This window comes from Suncus etruscus, chromosome 10, assembly GCF_024139225.1.
Source record: "Suncus etruscus isolate mSunEtr1 chromosome 10, mSunEtr1.pri.cur, whole genome shotgun sequence".
Taxonomy (NCBI): domain Eukaryota; kingdom Metazoa; phylum Chordata; class Mammalia; order Eulipotyphla; family Soricidae; genus Suncus; species Suncus etruscus.
In genome coordinates this window covers 16,306,417-16,329,276 of record NC_064857.1, presented here as the reverse complement: position 1 = coordinate 16,329,276, position 22,860 = coordinate 16,306,417, and the positions used below count along the sequence as shown (strand labels likewise).

General features: G+C 38.1%; 1 non-coding gene across 1 annotated transcript; it reads right to left on the bottom strand.

Annotated features, from left to right (window-relative positions):
- Positions 1–10,461: 10,461 nt before the first annotated feature.
- On the bottom strand, positions 10,462–10,569 carry LOC126021670 (U6 spliceosomal RNA). The gene has a single exon (XR_007500164.1). It is a non-coding gene; the product is annotated as a U6 spliceosomal RNA (small nuclear RNA).
- Between the last annotated feature and the right edge of the window lie 12,291 nt (positions 10,570–22,860).

Here is a 22,860-nt window from a genome sequence, read left to right as displayed (position 1 = left end):
TCTTTTCTTCTTTCTTTCTTTTCTTCTTTCTTTCTTTCTTTCTTTCTTTCTTTCTTTCTTTCTTTCTTTCTTTCTTTCTTTCTTTCTTTCTTTCTTTCTTTCTTTCTTTCTTTCTTTCTTTCTTTCTTTCTTTCTTTCTTTCTTTCTTTCTTTCTTTCTTTCTTTCTTTCTTTCTTTCTTTCTTTCTTTCTTTCTTTCTTTCTTTCTTTCTTCTTTCCTTTTTTTTTTTTTGGTTTTGGGCCACACCCAGTGACACTCAGGGGTTACTCCTGGCTATGTGCTCAGAAATTACTCCCAGCTTGGGAAAACATATGGAACTCCAGGGATCGAACCGAGGCCCTTCCTGGTTCAGCTGTGTGCAAAGTAAACACCTACGGCTGTGCTATTGCTCCAGCCCCTTCCTCTTTCTTTTCCTCCACTTCCTCTTCTTCCTCCTCCTCCTCTTTCTTTTTCTTCTTCCTCCTCTTCCTCTTTGCCTGCCAGTGCTCAGGAATGGCTCTTGGCTCGGTACTCAGGGATCACTTCAGGTGAGGCTCTAGTGACAATATGTAGTTCTGAGGATTGAAGGTCAGTTGATTGAGTGCAAGACAAGTACCTTACTTGTTGTTGTATTATCTCTCTACTCTAACCCAATACTTTTCATTTCTTTTTCTTTTTTTAGAGACCACTTCAGTAATGCTTAGCCTGGCAGTACAAGCCTGATAGGACTCTGGCCCAATGCTGGGTTTCAGGTCCCAGAGCACTGGAGGTGCCAGACTGACATTCAATGCCATTGTTGGGGGGGGGGGGGAGAGGGGCAGAGGAGGACTCCATGGATCAAACTCAAGGCCTTTCTTCCTTTTTTTTTTGTTTTTGTTTTTGTTTTTGTTTTTTGGGCCACTCCCAGTGACACTGAGGGGTTACTCCTGGCTATGTGCTCAGAAATCGCTCCTGGCTTGGGGAATCATATGGAATGCCGGGGGATCAAACTGCGGTTCATCCTAGGTTAGCATGGGCAAGGCAAACGCCCTACAGCTGTGCCACCTTTCATATTTTAAGCTATACTAAACATACATGCTCACCCTGATAATATCTCTAGTCTCCAAATCGCATATATATTTTCTTAATTTTTATTTAGATTTTGTGATTTATAATACTCTTAATAATTCCAGGCATGCATTGTTTCATGATTACATGTACCACCAGAGTGTTATTGTCCCTCTACCAATATCTTAAAGTCTCCTTTCACACCTCCCAGCCAAACATTTTGGAAAGCTTATATCAGTATGTTCACACTTTGAAATCATATATTTTAAATCACAGTATACTTGAAAGTAAAATATCACATGAACAGTAGTTATATAGGTGAAAGATTACACATTTTTCTGGGCTTAAAATGTATCTTAATGAATCTATAGTCCCTTCAAGAATATTTATAGTTGATGATGGGTCTGAATGAGTGGCAAGACTAATATTTTGCTAATCATAAAAATAATTTAAGCTTTAATTCTAAGGAGATGGCTCAAGAAAGAGGTAGAGCACAAAATCAATATGCATGAGGCCTTGAGTTTACTCTCTAAGAATCAAACCATCATGTCCTTCACCACTGGGAGCCTCCCAGGTCCCCAGAGCTCTGCTGGATGTGAACTCTAATAAAAATGAAATACATTGAGGCTGGAGAGATAACACAGCAGTAGGGCGTTTGCCTTGCATGCAGCTGATCCAGGACGGACAGCATCCCAGATGGTCCACAGTGCCTGACAGAGTGATTTCTGAGCACAGAGCCAGGAGTAACCCCTGAGCGCCGCTGGGTGTGACCCCCCCCAAAAAAAGCAATAGATTATGGATGAATTGTAGAGCTATTAGAGTACTTGATTTGCATATATGAAGTCTGGGATTAATCTCTGGCACCATACACAAAGAAGAAAAATAAAAAGAAAGGAAGAGAAAGAAAATAACTATCTTTAGCCATCTCTGCCATTTTTCACTGTGCAGTTTTGAATAAGTTGCCAAACCTTTTTAAGTTTCAACTTTTTGAAAACTGAAAATAAAAGTATTACATAACCTTTACTTTTAAGTTTTTTTTTCAATACTATAATCTGGATAATCTCAATATTATTTACATTTTCTTCGGAGATTCCAGAAGATTTTCCATGTGAGTTGCAACAAGATAAATTGTCACTAGCTAGGAATCAACGTCTATAGCAAAATAGAAGAACTATTTGAGGTTGGATGGGTTGTGGTGGGAGAGAAGGGAAAAGGTGAGACGAGGAGAGGGAAATCAACTATTCTTGTTCATTATTCCTGACAGCTGTTGTTTCTCAGTCTTGGCAACGCAAGTATGATGGAACGGTGGAACTCAGCACTACACCAGCAAGGCAAGAACTGGCTCCCCTGTGTGCTTCTATATTGGGTCTAAACACAAGACACTTTCCTGGTGCTTGTGGAACATTAACAATTGTTGCTCAAATGCAGAGATGGCAACTCCAATTCTCTGATCCAAAATGGCTGAAAATAGGGATCCATCTTTCTCTCTTTGGATGAGCAAAAATTCCTGCTTGCTACCATATGCAGTACATGGTGTTATTTCTCTTTATGGTTATGTCTTTGAATATGTTTCTCCTGCTTATTTGAGATCTATTTGTATTGTTATGAATGCTAGCTATGATTAGGCTAAATGCTAGTTTTGATTAGGCTAAAGTAGTGCTTCTCAATATTTACCCAACAGATAAATGTCTGGAGGGGTTCAAGAATATTGCCATTAATTAAAAAAATGTATGATGTATATATTTTTAATCTTTATTTTAGGGGAGGCACCTGGGCACTGAGTCTGTGACTTTCTCAAAGTCACACAGATTTTAAGAGGCAGTGCTGGACTAGAAACTTAAACTCCTCTTTCTTCCAGTTGATTCAGTTGAAAGGAGAAAAGGTGTTTTTTCTGGTAAGTGGGCAGATCACCTCAGGAATCAGAGCAGACAAGCACCTTGTTTAGCCCAAAGTCAACAACAACAGAATCGATACCTTATCTACAACAAGCCAAACACAGAGGGCAACAGTTACCCTAGCACTCTGGGGGGGGTGGGGTGGGGGAAGGAGGGAGATATGGGACACATACTGGGAAAAGGAGGTGGAGGGTGGGAGGTGGGAATGGCCCTGATTCATTGTCACTATGGACCTTAAATATTACTGTGAAAGATTTGTTATTCACTTTTGGTCACAATAAAAATTATTAAAAAATAAAGCACCTTGTTTATCTCCATTCAGTTACAGGAAGTAGAAGACATGAAGGCTTATTCACCAAAATATTTGCAGTTCATAAGTTAGAAATTAGCAGTCTCTGTTCACTTAGGACACTAAAATAAACATTGGCTCAGGCCTTATAATTTGCTGAGGCAAACAAAACAAAACAAAACAACAACAACAACAAACAAAACGAAAACAGATAAAAAAATCTACTCCATAGTCAAGCAGGAAATAAGCTCATTTTCACAGTGGCTTCAGTCTGAGAGCTGGCATCTGCCCATGTGAGGACTAGATTTTCTTGTCAATATGGTATTTACTATCCCAGTCACATGAGCCGATAGAAGATGAGTCACAGTTAACTGAGGAATAAATCAGGAAAATGTAATTCATGCGTTTCTTTCCAATTAGATCCCTCCAAAACTCTCTAGGGCTGATATTTCCTCTCAGCAATCACAGTCAAAGTCTAAAATGCGGAGCCCTAGAGAGAGCACAGCGGTAAGGCATTTGCCTTGCATGCAGCTGATTCGAACAGACAGTAGTTCGAATCCTGGCATCCCATATAATCCCCCAATACTGCCAGGAGCGACTTCTGAGTGCAGAGCCAGGAGTAACCCCTGAACACTGCCAGGTGTGACTCAAAAATCAAAACCCAAAACAACAACAACAACAACAACAAAAGTGGAGTCTAAAATGCATTTTCAGTATGGGCTAATCTTCTTGGGTTTTTTTTTTTTTTTTTTTGGTTTTTGGGCCACACCCGTTTGACGCTCAGGGGTTACTCCTGGCTATGTGCTCAGAAATCGCCCCTGGCTTGGGGGGACCATATGGGACGCCGGGGGATCGAACCGCGGTCCTTCCTTGGCTAGCGCTTGCAAGGCAGACACCTTACCTCCAGCGCCACCTACCCGGCCCCTAATCTTCTTGTTATTAGTAAGTCTATGGTCATCTTGTAACATTCTTTTTACTAGTAAGAGCAAGATTTTGAATATATTAATGCTCACACAAATACCAAACCTCTAGAGGTCTTCTGCCTTTGCTGTATGTGGCTTCACTTTCTTCCTTACTTTTAAGAGGCTTCAAAACCTGAGGTGTCACCTTAAATGATTCCTCATCCTAGTCAACAATGTAGTCATTAAGCAATTAAAATAAAATAGGGCCAGAGCGGTAGAGCAGTGGTAGGGCATTTGCCTTGCACGCGGCTGACCCAGGATGAACACAGGTTTGTTCCCGGGATCCTATATGGTCCCCCAGCCAGGAGCGACTTCTGAGTGCATAGCCAGGAGTAACCCCTTAGCATCACTGGATGTGGCCCCAAAACAAAAACAAACAAAAAATAAAATCACAGCAGTATCCCTCCAAGGAATCAAGTGAATAACTGAGGGTGACTTTATTTTATAGACAACAGTGACCTGGGAGTTCAAAATTATGACTGACTGGTGGAGTAACTGGTAGTTGATAGAGCACATGCCTAATATAAACAAGACCCTGAACTCCATCCTGAGACCTCATGGTTCCCTCAAACACTGCCAGTGTGGCCTTGGCGACTTCTGAATATTGACTTGCCCTTCCTGGGTCACGACTCCAAGGTGGTCCTTCCCCTCCACTGTTGAGTATGACACCTACACACCAGGACACATCAAATTTTCCATTGCATTGATTTTTCTCCTAGGCTCATTAGTGTCCCTGAAAATCAGTGTCACAAGAACACTCTGATGTGAAAATGTGTGTTGGGCAAAACAATCAATAAAAACAATTGAAAAGAAGATTCACACATGATGCCAATCTCTCTGCCCTCCAATAATGTTCCTGGGGATTAAGTCACTGGTGGGCACTTTTCTGTAGAAAGTTCAGTTTAATCTCCATCTCACACCTATGGGTTCAATTTTCTTGTAAAATTGACTAACTTGCATCAGAGCCTGATTTTGTGCTTCAGCCAAATATAGAAATGATGTCAGAGAGCCCTGGCTGTGTTCAAGCATAGATGAGATGACCTATTCGGATACTTATTTTTATTTGACTTATTTCCAAATTATAGACCTGTGTTTCTTGTTGCTCTGAACAGAATAGATATGTGGCAGCTTGGTGGGGGGCAGGCTCAAACACTGCATATTGAAGGATGGAAGAGGGCTCCACTTGAAGTCTTCATTCGCATAAACTCACTTTTTGTGAACAAGGATATTGTTTTAGGAAGGTTAAGGAGGAAGAGAAAAGAGAATAAGATGCTGATTTGTAACTCACTTGGAGGCCTTGGTGGAGTCTGAGAAAGAGCGTAGTATCTGTAGGGTTTGCCCACTGTGTTGCTATAAAGGTGATTGGTAGAGTTGTTCATGGTTGCCTATTTCCAACTTCTTTTCCAGATGCTCTTTGACTTTTTTCACAAGTGTCTGCTGCTTCTTTTCTATTTACTAAATGATAATTTAATTGGTTTTCTGGATAGTAGAAGAGGCAAAATTGGGATGGTGAAAAGACTTTAATAAAGAAATAAAAAATAGATGGAATGGGAGCAAGTTTCTCCCAGTGACAATAATGAGTTATTTAATGAAGAAAAGGGAAGAGACTGAAGAGCAAGAGGAGAAAAAACTTAAAGGACTGTGTTGGATTGCGATTTTGGATTTTTTTTTTTATTTTGGGCCTCACCTGGTGACGCTCAGGGGTTACTTCTGGCTATGTGCTAAGAAATTGCTCCTAGCTCTGGAGACCATATGGGACGTTGGGGATCATCCATCCTGGATCAGATGAGTACAAGGCAAATGCCCTACCTCTGCACCACTGCTCTGGCCCTGGGACTTCAGATTTTTGCTTGTAAGAAACCTGGGGTGTGATGAAGCAGAGACTTTGGTGAAACTTAATCAGAAGCTTTGAGGATGACTAAATTCTCTAAATTTGCCAGTTGACAATTGGAGTGGTCCTCTGTACATACAAATGAGACCACATGAATTCAGCTTATATTTGGCTTTCACAAATAAAGGTATGAATGAACAATTCTAGCATCAATCATACCTTTGTTTGAAAAAAGAAACGATGCAAAGATTGTTGACTAAAATAAAGATTGATGAGGAGCCAGTAGCCCTAAGGAGTGAGCCATGACTATGAGTCATTGGAAAGTTATGTGATTTAGATGGAAATGCTTAGAGAGCTCACTTTGTTTTCATAGCAGCATTGCTTTTGTTTGTGGTTGTATTCCACAATATTGTATCTCTGCAAATTGTGCTGTGATTTTAGAAAAATAACCTCCTTCTACATAAAAAACACTATGAGTTTATAATGCATCCATAGTTATGAAAGAGGAGGTATCCTGGGAAGTGTCAAAGCTAAGTAATTCATCAAAGATCTCAAGACTCTGACTTAGAAAAAATTACTTTCCTGTGGCATTCATTCAACCGGTACTTCCTCCTCCACTTCACAGGGAAGCTTCAGTTCTCATTAGAAGCTAGGTAAGAATTTAATTTAATCTGTTTACCAAGACCGTAGTAACAAAGGGACCCAGTTCTTTTGAAGTATCTAGTTTTTCCTTTCTGGTTTTCAAAAATAGATGTTTTCTAATCTAAAATAAATCTCTTTAGAAAATAACCCTCTAATTACAGCTTTCAGTCTTTCAAAATGTTACAATGAGGTCATCTGAGTCCCTGTTCTGGTGAAATCATCACTTCTTCAAAGATTATTTCTAGCTCCTGTCTCATCTACTGTGTGATCAAAAGAATCGCTATGGTGGACTCCCTAGAAACCAGAGGTAAAGTGAAGAAATGATAAACAGGCCCTGCTGGACTCTTTACCCAGCTTCTGTATATTAGAAGGCTTATTAAAATTTCCCAACAGCAACCAAGTATTGTTTACATTGGAGGCAAAATACCTTAAAACTTACTTGTAAAAATATTATGTGCCCCATACTCCTCGTAGATTTTCCATGAATTAAAAAATTATTATGTTTAAATTGAAGGCACATGGATCTACACGTTTTTCATAATAGAATTTCACCCTATAATATTTCAGTACTAATCATCTAACCAAGGTGACCTTCCCTCTACCAATGTCCCTAGGTTCTCATACCACACAGCCTGTGTCCTTAAAAGGAATGCATTTTTGTTTTGTTTTGTTTTGTTTTAGGGACAAACCCAGTGACACTCAGGGGTTACTCCTGGCTATGCACTCAGAAATCACTCCTGGCATGGGGAACAATATGGGATGCTGGGCAAATGCTCTACCGCTGCACTACCGCTCTGGCCCCCCAGAAGGAATCCAGTTTAAGTTTAGTTTAGTTTGGGTCTCCTGCTTGCAGTATTGACTTTGTGATTTGTATATATATACATATTATGTATGCATATTTGTATTATATATACATATATATCTTACCTTGTACCACTTATATGCTAGGTCTGGCCCCTGAACCTTTAACTCTTCTTACTTCCACCCCTTTTACTCCCCCCATTTATTTTTTTCCTTGTCATTCTCATTTATAAAAAAAACAGGGTCCAGGATAATTTAGATATCCCCTCTTTGATACCTTTCATTTTCATAATCTCTTATTCTGTATATTGAAGGTAAGTGAGATCATTTGGTATTTGTCCTTCTTCTTACTTCATTTAACATGATTTCTTCTAGTTGAATCTAAGTTTCAGAAAATTGCATGATTTTATTACTGATTGCAACTATATGATATTCCAATTTATATCTATACCACATCTCTTTAATACCTCATCTGTCATTGGACACCTGGGCTAATTTCATATTCTAGCTAATGTACTAAGATAGGCATATGGAAATTCAATTCATACTTTTTTGGTTTTGTTTTTTGTTTGTTTGTATTTTGGGTCACACTCAGGGGTTACTCCTGGCTCTACATTCAGAAACCGCTCCTGGCAGGCTCGGGGAACCATATGGATGCTGATTAGACAAATTATAAGCACTAATTGTTCTTGTTGGTTTTTTTTTTTTTGATGATGTGTGCCAGTTTCTGTGTCATGAGATGGTACCTCATTGTTTTTGATTTGCATCTTCTTGATGTTTAGTGAGGTGGAGCATTTTTTCATGTGCCTTTGGCCATTTGTATTTCTTTTTTGTGAAATTGTCTGTTCATTTCTTGTCCCCATTTTTTCTATGGGGTTAGTTTTTTTGTTATTGCTAAGTTCTGTAAATACCTTGTATGTCCTAGATATTAGCCCCTTATATGATGGGTATTGTGTGAATGTGGGGATGTGAGGAGAAAGGAACTCTCATTCACTGCTAGTGGGAATGATGTCTAGTCTAGTCTTTATGGAAAAACTATATGAAGGTTCCTCAAGACACTGAAAATTGAGCTCCCATATGATCCAGCTATACCATTTCTAGGGATATATTCTAGAAAAATAAAAACACAATTAAAACTGCCTTCTGCATACCTATATTAATTGCAGCACTATTTACAGTAGTTAGACTCTGGAAACAATCAATATGCCCTTCAACAGATGAATGACTAAAGAAACTGTGGTTCATATACGCAATGGAATACTATACAGCTGTCAGGAGAGATGAAGTCATGAAGTTTTTCTATACATGGATGGACATGGAAACTGTTCTGCTGAGTAAAATAAGTCAGAGGGAGAGAGATAGACACAGAATAGTCTCACTCATCTATGGGATTTAAGAAAAATAAAAGACATTATTGTAATAATACCCAGAGACAATAGAGATGAGGGCTGGAAGGACTAGCCCACAATATATGAAGCTTATCACAAGTGGTGAGTGTAGTTAGAAAAATAACTACACTAACAACTATAATGACAATGGTAGTGAGTGAGAGAAATAGTATGCCTGTCTTGAATATAGGCAGGAATTGGGGGAAGATATTGATGGGGGGCATTGGTGGTGGGAAGGTTGCACTGATGAAGGGAGGTGTTCTTTTTTTTATAATTAAAACCCAGCTGCAAACATGTTTGTAATCATAGTGCTTAAATATATTATAAAAATTTAAAAATTATAAACACTATATTTTCTCAAATTTTTGACAGACTCAAATATTTTGAATGAGGAGTTAAGGGGTAATGATTATTTGTTTCTACTCAAGCCTCTTAAACTTTGGATACTTGAGTCCTTGTGCACCAAAGTTTGGAAACTCTCCAAGTTGACAGAAAGTTGATTCCTCGCCCAATCTTAGGGGTTAGAAATTAGTTCTGTTCTGGACTCGGGCAGGACTTGGCCAAGCTCTTGGCTTGGCACCTCTGCCAGTGACTCAAAGTTCAAGGAACTTGACAGAGACAGAGGCTGTTTGATGAAAAGATGTGAACAGGCTGCGTTGAGCCTGCCATCTCACGTGGGTACCCTCTGTCTCCTACTAATGGAGCCTTGTTTCTGAGGAGGTTCATGGGGGTTGTGTTATGTCTGGAAAGAGCCCAGATGGGGTTTAGGTCCTGCATTAGGATTCACTTCGCATGGCTCTGGTACTACCTCCAAGACAGCCTTAGGGGGTTATTCCAAAATATGTCCTTGCGTGTTTTACTCAAACAACTAAGGAAGAAAACAATAAAAGACAAAAGGTCTACACAGACCTCCAGGAAACAGCTTGTGTTAGTCTAGACAAATATTAAATAGCGAGTGAACTTGTGATTATTATTTGTCTTTCTTTTATATTTAATTTCCTCCAGATGAGACAAACTTATGTCTATGCAACTATACTTTGTAGTGGCTGGCTGAATATTACTGCTATGTTGGCATCATGAGAGTTCAAAACCCAGTTAGAATAGAGAAGGGTCTTACTATGAAAGAGTTAGTTGGAATTAATCACTCTGGACAAGAACTGGGTGCTAAAATTGGATAAACTGACATGCATGCCACCCCTTCATTAACAGTAGTGCAAACAGTGGAGGGAGAGAGAGAGAGAGAGAGAGAGAGAGAGAGAGAGAGAGAGAGAGAGAGAGAGAGAAAGAGAGAGACAGAGACAGAGACAGTCACAGAGAAGTAAAATGCCTGCCCTAGAAGCAGGTGGGGGGAGTGTGGTAGGGGGAGGAGAAAGGGCATCATGAAGGGTGAAAGGGAAACTGTTGACTGGTGGTGGAAAAAGTACACTGGTGAAGGTTGTTGTACATTATATAAGTGTAACTCAGTCATGAACAACTTTATCTATACCAAAAAAATATCCCTATAGTATCAACAATCTTGTAACCACAGTGTTCAAATAATTTTTTTTAAAATCTAAGCATTAGAAAATTTATATTGTTGTTTTTTTTAATTTTTTAAATTGTATAACATTTAATCAACATTTTTAAAAAATATATGGGCCGCTTCATGAATTTGCATGTCATCCTTGCGCAGGGGCCATGCTAATATTCTCTGTATCATTCCAATTTTAGGATATGTGCTGCCGAAATTTTATATTAATTTTATATTATATTAATTTTATATTAATGGAAAGAAACCGTAAACTTTTTTTAAACAGCTATTTTGGGAGCTAGAGCAATATACAGTGAGTAGGGCTGTACTTCTCTTTCTTTCTTTCTTTCTTCTTTTTCCTTCCTTCCTCCCTTCCTTCCTTCCTCCCTTCCTTCCTTTCTCCCTCCCTCCCTCCCTCCCTCCCTCCCTCCCTCCCTCCCTCCCTCCCTCCCTCCCTCCCTCCCTCCCTCCCTTCCTTCCTTCCTTCCTTCCTTCCTTCCTTCCTTCCTTCCTTCCTTCCTTCCTTCCTTCCTTCCTTCCTTCCTTCCTTCCTTCCTTCCTCTTTCTTTTTGAGGAAAGCCACAACCAACATTACTCAGGACTTACTCCTGCATCTATACTCAGGAATTACTACTGGCAGGACATGTTTGACTTAATGAGGTTCCAGATATTGAACCTGGGTTGGCTGCATGCAAAGAAAATACTGTATGCAAAGTGCTATTGCTCTGGCCCCAAGACTTGATTTCTGTGATATAGGCCTTTCACTTCTCTTGTTGAGTTGATTCCTAGGTATTTGATATCTTTAGATACTATTTTAAATGGAATGGACTCTTTGATCTCTTTCTCCTCTGACTCATTCTTTGCATAAAGTAATGCAATTTTGTGTATTAACTTTGTAGCCAGCCAACTTAGTAGAAATGCTTTTTATATTTTTTTGTGTATTAACTTTGTAGCCAGCCAACTTAGTAGAAATGCTTTTTATATTTTTTACCATTAAGAATAAAGTTGACTGTTATATTTTTATAGATAGCTGTTATTATCTTGAGGAAAGTTTCTTTCACACCTATTTTTCTGTGATTTTTAATCATGAATGGGGATAGAATTTTGACAAATGCTTTCTCTGCATTAATTGATATGATCAAATGGGTTTTATCCTTCCTTTTACTGATGTGTTATATGATGTTGATTGATTTGTGCAGATTGAACCAACCTGAGCATATAGCCAGGAGTGACCCCTGAACATCACCGGATGTGGCATAAAAACCAAAAAAAAAAAAAAAATACAACTCAAAATTCAGTTGAACAAGCCAATGAGTTGTTGGCAATATTTGTATAGCATACTTAGATAATATGATGTGTTTAGAAAAATAATCTCTAAATTTATATAATAAATTTACTAGATTAGTTTCTTAAATAACCCTAAACTCCAGCATTCCAACTCACTAAACGTGAAGAACAATGGTGAAACTAAGGAAGACAACTGCAAATAGAGATATAGAGAGAAACGCTGGCAAATATCCAAGCCCACCAAAATGTATGAGCCTTATAGACGAGGACTATTAAGCAACACTTAATGTTTTCGCAACAGAAATCAAAGAGGCACTATCCTGTGAAATTAAGCAATCTATAGACGAACAATTCAACCAACTCAAAGAAGAACTCTTTCAGAAGATGCAAAATTCCATACAAATGGAACTGAAGAAACTAAAAACATCTTAGCTAGTCATAGTAGCAGAATTACACAGGCCTAGATAACTACATAGACAAACTTGAAGACAAATTAAAGTCAGCATTGATAAAGATGTCAAAAAAGAAAGGAAACAAAACAATGGAAAAAATGGAAGGTCTTTAATGAACAAAGACAAATGAAATAATCTCCAAATTATAGGAAACCAGAAGGGAAGGAGAAACGGAAACAGAAAGAAGAAGTAGTGAGGGATATAGTATCAGAGAACTTTCCCACACTCTGGAAAGATGCTGTTGTACCAATACAAGAGGCAATGTTGTTTTTATGTAGTGAATGTTCAACCTCACAACTTCCTTTAGTGTTTCACTTCCACTTATTCTCAGGTCCCTGTACTCCTGGACATATAACTTCTTCCTCAGGTACTGTGGGTCTTGACATCCTGTAGCTCTCTTTGTTGCCAGCGCTTCCTTCTGTCTCAAACTCACGATCTATGCCAGTACTATTTATCTTGGCAGTGCTCAGAGTCAGAATGGACAGAAACCTGTTCTTCTGCTAGCCCTCAGACACTTCTAATCAATGCAAACAAGTCCTATTTGCTTTCTTCTTTTTCAGGAAGGAACCGAAAATTGTCCAGTCTCTTAAGGATTTCACCACACAGGGTAAAAATGTGGCAAAGACATTCAAAAACATCATGAAATTTTCTACCATGTTGCATGTGCCTCCTTCTCATCTGGATTTCATTTTGATACAGCAGATCCTTCTTATTTTCAACAGTTCCCATGAAAAAAACCTTTAAGCTATTGCTTAATCATTTTTTATGTGTGTCTGCATTCCCTGAACTTGCTGATGCCATTGGCCCAGTAGTGTTATTTTTAAGTCTTTCATGAATATGTGTGATTTGGGGTTCTGCAAGATAGTTTTGCTTCTCCTACTGTGACTGTGAAAACTATATCTGGAGTCTTAGACTGAAATGGCCAATCTGGCTCAGGCAGTGTTTCTTGGTCAGAGGTGTATTGGGGCTGTTGGCCAGAGCATGTACAGGTAGTCTTGCCATGTGCTTTAGACCTGCCCTAACATGGTGGTGGAATTTTGAGTCAATGCCCCAAATATGAACATTTCAAGGTAGGAAAAGCATAATCTGTTATTTAAAGGAAGGCCATTGCTATCAATGTTCCTTTTGTCTGCACCAATCAGGGAAGCTTCATTCGCTCCATCAATACTGATACACAGGTGAATCCAAATGTGTCTGGATCTTTAGAGATCATAGAACATCAAGTTTTTCAAAGTAGATATCTAGATAAAATGGTGATATGGGATAGAAAGATAGAGCAAGTGTAAAGTACTTTCTTTCATGTAGAAGATGCTGGTTCTATCCCTGGAGCCCCAAAGAACTCCAGGATTGATCCCTGAGCACAGAGTCTGGAATATGTCCCCAAGAACTGCTAGTTGTGTCCCCCCAAAAGGAAAGTTAAAAAATGCATAACAGAGATTGTCTTCTTTATTTTTGCTATAGAGGTGGGAAGTCACTGGCTAATTCTGACATCTATACAGACCCTCAGTCCCACCGTGGTCCAACCAGAACATACCTGAGCTTTAAAGGCACGGTATTAAACTCCCTGAGTTAACCCCATCCTTGCCTTAGTCCTTACTCCCCTCACGTCACTGAGGTGAAGAGGCAACAAACACATGACTAGCCCTGAAGTTCTGTCACACCTTTCTAAGTGTCCGTTTGGAAGCCATGGCTCTACTCATTGTGGTCATGGGACTTCCTAGTGATGTCTTCAGACCTGGTAGCTGCCAGGAGTCACTTTTCTTTCACTTCACAATAATGATCATTCCTTGGATCCCCCATTTTCCAAGATTCCCTTCCTTGCTCTTTGACTCCCCTGCTTCATCTATGGGTGGACCTCACTTGCATTCTGGCAGCTTCCTTTGCTCTTTGAAAACTGGCCAGTCATATCTGCTCTCTAATCCCTTTTCTCTCTGATTGGCCTTGTACAGAGTGGAAGCAAATATTTTCCAGGCCTGTCATTTTCTGTTGCCAAGGTCACCAAGCAGTGCTGCATGTGCCCTTGTTTCCTAAACGCAGCTTTTCAATTTCTGTCCCTCCTTTCTTCTTTCCTTGGTTTTTGGATCACACCCAGTGGCACCCTCAGGGGTTAGTCCTGACTTCTTGCTCAGAAATCACCCCTGGCAGGCTCTGGAGACCATATGGGATGTTGGGATTCGAACCACTGTCCATCCTAGATCTGCTGCATGCAAGACAAACGCCCTACTGCTGTGCTATCTTTTTGGCCTCATCCTTCCTTTCTTAACTCCTTCTTTCCTTCCTCTAGTTCTCTTCCTCCCTCCTTCTTCCCTTCATCTATCTTTCTTTTCTTTCTTTCTTTCTTTCTTTCTTTCTTTCTTTCTTTCTTTCTTTCTTTCTTTCTTTCTTTCTTTCTTTCTTTCTTTCTTTCTTTCTTTCTTTCTTTCTTTCTTTCTTTCTTTCTTTCTTTCTTTCTTTCTTTCTTTCTTTTTCCTTCCTTCTTTCTTCTTTCTTTTTCTTCCTTCCTTTCTTCTTTCTTTTTCTTCCTTCCTTCCTTTCTTTTTCTTCCTTCTTTCCTTCCTTCCTTCCTTCCTTCCTTCCTTCCTTCCTTCCTTCCTTCCTTCCTTCCTTCCTTTCTTTCTTTCTTTCTTTCTTTCTTTCTTTCTTTCTTTCTTTCTTTCTTTCTTTCTTTCTTTCTTTCTTTCTTTCTTTCTTTCTTTCTTCTCTTTCTTTCTTTCTATCTTACTTTCTTTCTTTCTTTTTCCTTCCTTCCTTCTTTCTTTCTTTCTTCCTTTCTTTCTTCTTTCTTCTTCCTTCCTTTCTTCTTTCTTCCTTCCTTCTTTCTTTCTTTCTTTCTTTCTTTCTTCCTTTCTTTCTTCTTTCTTCTTCCTTCCTTTCTTCTTTCTTCCTTCCTTTCTTCTTTCTTCTTCCTTCCTTCTTTCTTCTTTCTTTTTCTTCCTTCCTTTCTTCTTTCTTTTTCTTCCTTCCTTCCTTTCTTTTTCTTCCTTCCTTCCTTCCTTCCTTCCTTCCTTCCTTCCTTCCTTTCTTCCTTTCTTTCTTTCTTTCTTTCTTTCTTTCTTTCTTTCTTTCTTTCTTTCTTGCTTTCTTTCTTTCTTTCTTTCTTTCTTTCTTTCTTTCTTTCTTGCTTTCTTGCTTTCTTGCTTTCTTTCTTTCTTGCTTTCTTGCTTTCTTGCTTTCTTGCTTTCTTGCTTTCTTGCTTTCTTGCTTTCTTGCTTTCTTTCTTGCTTTCTTGCTTTCTTGCTTTCTTTCTTGCTTTCTTGCTTTCTTGCTTTCTTCCTTCTCTTCTTTCTCTTCTTTCTTTCTTTCTTTCTTTCTTTCTTTCTTTCTTTCTTTCTTTCTTTCTTTCTTTCTTTCTTTCTTCTTTCTTTCTTTCGTTCTTTCTTTCTTTCTTTCTTTCTTTCTTTCTTTCTTTCTTTCTTTCTTTCTTTCTTTCTTTCTTTCTTTCTTTCCTTTTTTTTTTTGTTTTTTTTTTTGGTTTTTGGGCCACACCCGGTAACGCTCAGGGGTTACTCCTGGCTATGCGCTCAGAAGTTGCTCCTGGCTTGGGGGACCATATGGGACACCGGGAGATCGAACCGCGGTCCGTCCAAGCTAGCGCAGGCAAGGCAGGCACCTTACCTTTAGCGCCACCGCCCGGCCATCTTTCTTTCTTTCTTTCTTTCTTTCTTTCTTTCTTTCTTTCTTTCTTTCTTTCTTTCTTTCTTTCTTTCTTTCTTTCTTTCTTTCTTTCTTTCTTTCTTTTCTTTCTTTCTTTCTTTCTTTCTTTCTTTCTTTCTTTCTTTCTTTCTTTCTTTCTTCTTTCTTTCTTTCTTTCTTTCTTTCTTTCTTTCTTTCTTTCTTTCTTTCTTTCTTTCTTTCTTTCTTTCTTTCTTTCTTTCTTTCCTTTCTTTCTTTCTTTCTTTCTTTCTTTCTTTCTTTCCTTTTTTTTTTGTTTTTTTTTTGGTTTTTGGGCCACACCCGGTAACGCTCAGGGGTTACTCCTGGCTATGCGCTCAGAAGTTGCTCCTGGCTTGGGGGACCATATGGGACACCGGGAGATCGAACCGCGGTCCGTCCAAGCTAGCGCAGGCAAGGCAGGCACCTTACCTTTAGCGCCACCGCCCGGCCATCTTTCTTTCTTTCTTTCTTTCTTTCTTTCTTTCTTTCTTTCTTTCTTTCTTTCTTTCTTTCTTTCTTTCTTTCTTTCTTTCTTTCTTTCTTTCTTTCTTTCTTTCTTTCTTTCTTTCTTTCTTTCTTTCTTTCTTTCTTTCTTTCTTTCTTTCTTTCTTTCTTTCTTTCTTTCTTTCTTTCTTTCTTTCTTTCTTTCTTTCTTTCTTTCTTTCTTTCTTTCTTTCTTTCTTTCTTTCTTTCTTTCTTTCTTTCTTTCTTTCTTTCTTTCTTTCTTTCTTTCTTTCTTTTTTTCTTTCTTGTTGGCTTCTCTTGAGGCCCCATGAGACAGAGACAGAGAATAGAGAGGCAGAAACAAAGGAGAGAGTGGAAAAATAGATATAGACAAAGACAGGAAAGAGAGAATCTTTATGTATGTGTATGTATGTGTGAGAGAGTACACTTTCTTTTCTTTCTCTGAAGGGTACTAATCCCATTCATGAGGGTTCCTCTCTCCTAAATATCTCAGACGACCCATCTTCTACATAAATGGACCATTGTAAAATAGTCTTACCTCTATTGGCACCTCGGGTATGAAAAACATTTTGTCATGAATACTTCTTTTCTGTAGGTATTAGCCAAATAGTATAGCATTCTTAATTAACCTTTTTAGATTAAGGGACAAACCTAGTTTGGAATAGGACTTGGGGGGAAAGTGGTCTAGTCCTACTTGTCTGCCCAAGGTGTGTGACAGTAAAATGGTGAAAAAATCATTCAACATTTTTATACATATATGTCACTGACTCATTTCTACTCATAATAGACTTGATTCATCTGTCATAATATTTGTTCTTGTCTATCACAAATTTGGCCTCAGCATCCATATTTTTTTATCGTAGGACTATAATGACAACATGCCATGAAATTTGTCATGTGAAATAAATCATTTTCTCTATTCTTAAAATGTAATGAAGATATTTTAATTATTCAGAATGAAGAGTTTAAGGAAGTACATGATCAAGACATCTGGATAAAGAAAAGAAGATAGAAGGGCCTGAATTATACCACAATAGTAGGGTGTTTGCCTTGCATGCAGAGGACCTGAGATGAAGCCGGCATCCCCAGCATCCCATGTGCTGCCCCCCCCCCAACTTGCCAGGAGCGATTTCTGAGTGCAGAGCCAGGAGTAGACTCTGAGGGCTGCCAGGTGTGTCCCCACCAAAAAAGAAAAGAAGAAAGATAATAGAAAAGCAGAGATAAGAAGGAAGTGAGCAAACAGGCACCAGAGAACAACGTGGAATGCTCTCTGGCTAAGAGAAATATAGGAATGAAGAACATCTATCTGGAGAAAGAGATATTTAAGAATCTGTAAACAAAGTTACTAGGATAGCAGCATCAACCTGACGTGAAAAAAATTTGATTTGGATTGAATCAAGAAAGAAAAATAAAACAATCTTCCCAAGATTCAATGGGGCTAGCAAAGAAGATAGGGCTTAAAAAATGGAAACAATTTAAGGCAAAAGAGGAAGCTATACCCTAGGCAAGCTGGACTTGGAGAGAAGTCTTTAGGTTTTACACAGGTAAGAGTTTATTTCAGTTGCTTCCTGTAAAGGGTTCCTCTCCTTGTGCCATCACTTATTTGCCCATAAACAGAACGGTAGGACTTAACATATTCTATCACAATATCCTTACTTGGATAGTAGCTTGGAGTGTAGCTAATAAAGTGGGACTAGGAGGAAACCTAGTTGCTTACATATGTAGCTTGAGGATCTACAAGTATTTCCTATGAAAATTGATAAGATCAGATAAGAGGCAGTTGAGGTCTTGCTGTAGAAAGGCTCCCTTTGGAGTTATTTGGTTTTGTTACAGAAATTGAATCTGAGACCTTTATGCTTCCCAAATTTTCCAGTGAGGTTCACCTTTCTTTACCTTTATGTGTTTCAAAACATAAACAAGCTGTGATTTCTGCTTTCCATTTCGTTCCAATTGGAGCTCTGGTTTTGCAATATGTTGACATTCAGGACACCATAATTTAGGTCAAACAGTGCCCAACTGACTAGGTTATAAAAAGCTTCAGGAAGGTTATTGTTTTTTTGTTTGTTTGGTGATGGTGGTGGCACAATTGGTTATTATCATGATTTACTCCTGGCCCAACTGACTAGGTTATAAAAAGCTCCAGGAAGGTTGTTTGTTTGTTTGTTTGTTTATTTGGGTGATGGTGGTGGCACAATTGGTTATTTTCAGGATTTACTCCTGACTCTGAACTCAGAGATCACTCCTGGTGGGCTATGGGACAAATGGGATGCCATTAATTGAACCTGGGTTGGCTGCTTTCAAGGAAAGTGCCTTACCCACTGTATTACTGCTTGGAACTCTGGACACTACTGATATTTTGATAGGGAACTAAATAGTATAACAATGTATACTGATTTCAGTATATGTTTATATAATAATCGTAAATTTTAGAAGGCTTCTGTAAAAGTATTTATTTTTCATTTCTGGAAGTCAAACCCAGAACCTTAGGTATATAAAAGATCAGTTCTGTAACTGAGCTAGAACTCTTATGCTAAAAACATTCTAGTGAAAAAGGAAAACATATGGGGCTCGAGTGGTGGTGCAAGCAGTAAGACATCTGCTTTGCACACGCTAGCCTAGGACGAATCTTGGTTCAATCCCATGGCGTCCCATGCATAACCAGGAGTAACCTCTGAGCGTCACCGCGTGTGGCTGAAAAAACAAACAAACAAACAAAAAAGAAAGCAAAAGGAATACATAGTTTTACTAATTTGCTGTTTCACTGATTCAACATAATTAACCATTCCCACTTCATTTTCTTTTTTATTTTCTCTTTCTACCTTATATTTATGATTTTTTACTTCCTCCCTATGTATCTTCCAAAATATTTCTACCTTTGTTTTCCCTAAAATGAGATCTTGTAGATTATGGGCAAAATAATTAGTCTTTAAAGATAAGTTTAATAAGTTTATTCTCTACCTCTAAGGAAAAATTTACTCAGTATTCTGAATACTTCAGAGTTAAAAACAAACTATTCTTTTTTAAAATTTATTTTAAATTTTAGCACTGTGGTTACAAAAGTATTAGTGAATGAGTTTCAGTACACCACCCTTTACCAGTGCACTTTTCCCTCCAAGAATGTCCTCAGTTTCTCTCCCACCATTTCTTTATCTACCTCTGAGGAAAATATTTTACTTTCTTCTCTATCTCTCTTACTCTTTTCCTTTGTATTTTTATTTTTTGACACTGTGATTGTACTATTGTTAATGAAGGAGTATCATGCATATCACTTTATCTCCTTTCTCAGCATCCAGTTTGTGTCCAATGATCAGTTTCAACTATTATTAGCAGAGTGGACCTTTCTCTACCCTAACTGCACCCCCGCTCTTTGCGGCAAGCTTCCTTTCATGGACTGATCTTCATGGCCCTCATCTCTATTGTCTCTGGGTATTATCATACTATCTTTTATTTTTCTTATATCCCTTAATGTGTGAGATTATTCCTTTTTTGTTGTTCATAAAACAGTTTTTATTTCCACAGATAAAGTTGTTCATGAATGAGTTACAGTCATACAATGTACAACGACCTTCAGCAATGTCCCCAGTTTTCATCTCACCCACCCCGATGCCCTCTTCCTTGCCTGCCTCTGGGGGCAGGCATTTTACTTCTCTCTCTCCCCCATTTGCGATTTGCACTATTGTTAGTGAAGGGATGCCATATATGTCACACTATGACCTTTCAGCTTCCAATTTTGTCCAAAGTGATTATTTCCAACTATAACTTTTATAATAGACCCTTTTCTACTCCAACTGCACTCTCAACTCTTTGTGGCAAGCTTCCTACCATGGACTGGTTCTCCTTCTTCTTATCTTTATTATCTCTGGATATCATCACCACACTATCTTGTATTGTCTTATATTCCATAGGTGAGTAAGATTATTCTGTTTATCCCTTGGACTCATTTTATTTAGAATAAAAGAAATTTCTGAAGGTAGACCCAAAAGTTAAGGCTAATTGAAACAGTTGATATGGGGTTGAGGGAAGAGAGAAGGATGATCCTACAATATTCTATTAGGAAAGAAAATTCAAGGAAAGCACAAGGGATATCAACTTCTCTTTGGCTACATAGCATATTCAAACAGAGGTAGGTCTATGGAAGTTGAAGCAGGTGTTGGCATAATACCATGCAGGTAAAGTAAGAAGGATAAACATAGGTGGTAGAAAGAGGCTGGGTGAAATGATTTCTGAGATCAAGTTTCCAGTGTTAATTCCACACTCCATATTGTCTACTAGTATAATTTATTCCTGGCCAGGTTCCATTTCTCATTAAGCTTCCTTCGTTCTTTAGATTGTGTTATTATTGTTGTTTGAGTTTTATTATGCTGGTACAAATGCCAAGTACTTCTAATAAGTGAAATGGAATCATATTGTTATATATATAATTATCAAAGTACAAACATAAGAATATTTTTGGTTCTATAATTTTATACACATAAATAAAATGTTCCTCAGATTACTTCAATGAGCAGTCAAGTTAATTATTAGTGAAATATAGCTTTCTCTAATTTCTCTAATCAATGAAATTTCCTTTTCTTCTGATCTTAGTATTTAACTCAAGTTTTCTGATAGTACTCTTTAATTTGATGTTATAATTTTTATGTAATATACATTATTTCCACTAGATGCTGGGTACACAATGAAAAAATATCTCTACCCCAATAAAACAACAATCAAGATTTTTATTAAGTAGAAGAGAAAGCTACTAATTATGCAACCATGTAAACTATTACTTCAAATTGAATTATTTTCAATTAGAGAAAGAAACTTGGTGCTTTTGAGGTCAAATTAATAAAAATCTGACCAAATATGGATATGTGGGTTAGGGAGTCTTCACTAAGGAAGTGGTTTAGTGGTGATTTGGTTTTATAGTCTCACTCATGACAGGTAGGTGAACGAAGAGAATCTATGTTTGTAGTTTTCTGTGATCTCAGAAAACATACATCAAAGGAGTAAATTAATCTAGAGATTGTAAATTAATCTAGAGTAAATTAATCGAGGTATGTTACTGTGGGGAGCCTATCTGATAAACCTAGAACATAAAGACACCTCAGTAATTCCTAATCTGGTCACCCACGTGACCAAAGGCGCCCATGCCTTGAGGACAAAGAAAATAGACAAATAAAGTAATTCAGAGCAGCCCAATATATCCAGCCAGAAAGAAAAATATAGAGCAACCTGCCTTTGTGTTATTAAGATTATAGCTGATGTTCTATTTATACTTGTTGAGTATAATTTATAGAACTCTGTTTGAATTTTATGCCTTTTAGTAAAACGTGCTCAGGTCTACCTCTTTGCCCCTCCCTATTACCTGCCCCAGTTTATGCTAATGAATGCTTGTAACTGTGATTGGTGTAAAACTTGTAACACCTTCTGACGTATCTCAGCTCTTAAAAGCTGATCCCCCAACAATAAACTTCCCTTTTTGAACAGCATGCTTTGTCTTGAAGGCTTATCTTACTAATCTCTCTAGTTCTTCTTTACAGGTCGATTCTGCTCGAGTGAACCCACTAATAACTAGCAACCTTCTTTTCCACATCCCCGCGGGTCGGGGGTCTCCCACGGGAGGTTGCATGTTACCCTATCAAATAAAAATTTTATCACAAGGGACAAACATGAGCATCCAGATGAACTGAGACAGAGAGAAGTGAACTGAGACAGAGAGAAGCTGTTACCATGAAAGAAATTCTATTATAGAGCATCAAGCTGAGATAAATATGAAGTTGATAAGGTGCATAATTTTACCTTGGAAAGCAGAGGGTTATATCAAGTGCATAGTATTTAATGCATATACTATTTAGATAACTAAATATTAACTATTAGATAATAGAGAATGGAGCCATTGATAGAAGGCATTTTGGGTTGAATACCATATGGGATCTCTCGCTTGAGAGTATCAGATTATAAAAGGTCTAACCAATCCTAGAAGTTAGTTGAGCTAGCAAGAAGTGAAAAGACGCTTATGAAAAGTACTTATCTAAGTTGATCCAGTTCCTTTCACTTAATATATGATAGATTCCAAGTAATTTGCTTTTTTGTAGACAGAGAGCACCTTCCAGAAAATCAAGTATAATTGAAATCTCCAACTTAGCAAGGGGGACCACACCGCTTGTTTAGTTCCATTTATCTCCACACTTGGAGATAAATCCCAGTTTCCACATAAACTGTTCTAATGTAGGTTCTCTAATCAATACCCACATCTTCTCTTTTGTGACAACTTGGTAATTAGGAGGCTCTGGCCACCTTGAATACAAGATTGTCCCAGACCTGTTGAAGTTTTTTTTTTTTAAATAAAATCTTTATTTAAGCACCATGATTACAAGCATGATTGTAGTTGGGTTTCAGTCATAAACAGAACACTTCTCTTCATCAGTGCAACATTCCCACCACCAATGCCCTCCTCTCCCTACTTCCCAACCCCTGCCTATATTCTCTCACTCATTATCATGGTCATGATAGTTGCTAATGTAGTTATTTCCCTAACTGCACTCACCATTCTTTGTGGTGAACTTCATATTGTAAGCCAGTCCTTCCAGCCCTCATCTTTATTGTCTCTGGGCATTATTACAATAATGTCTTTAATTTTTCTTAAAACCCATAGATGAGTGAGACTATTCTGTGT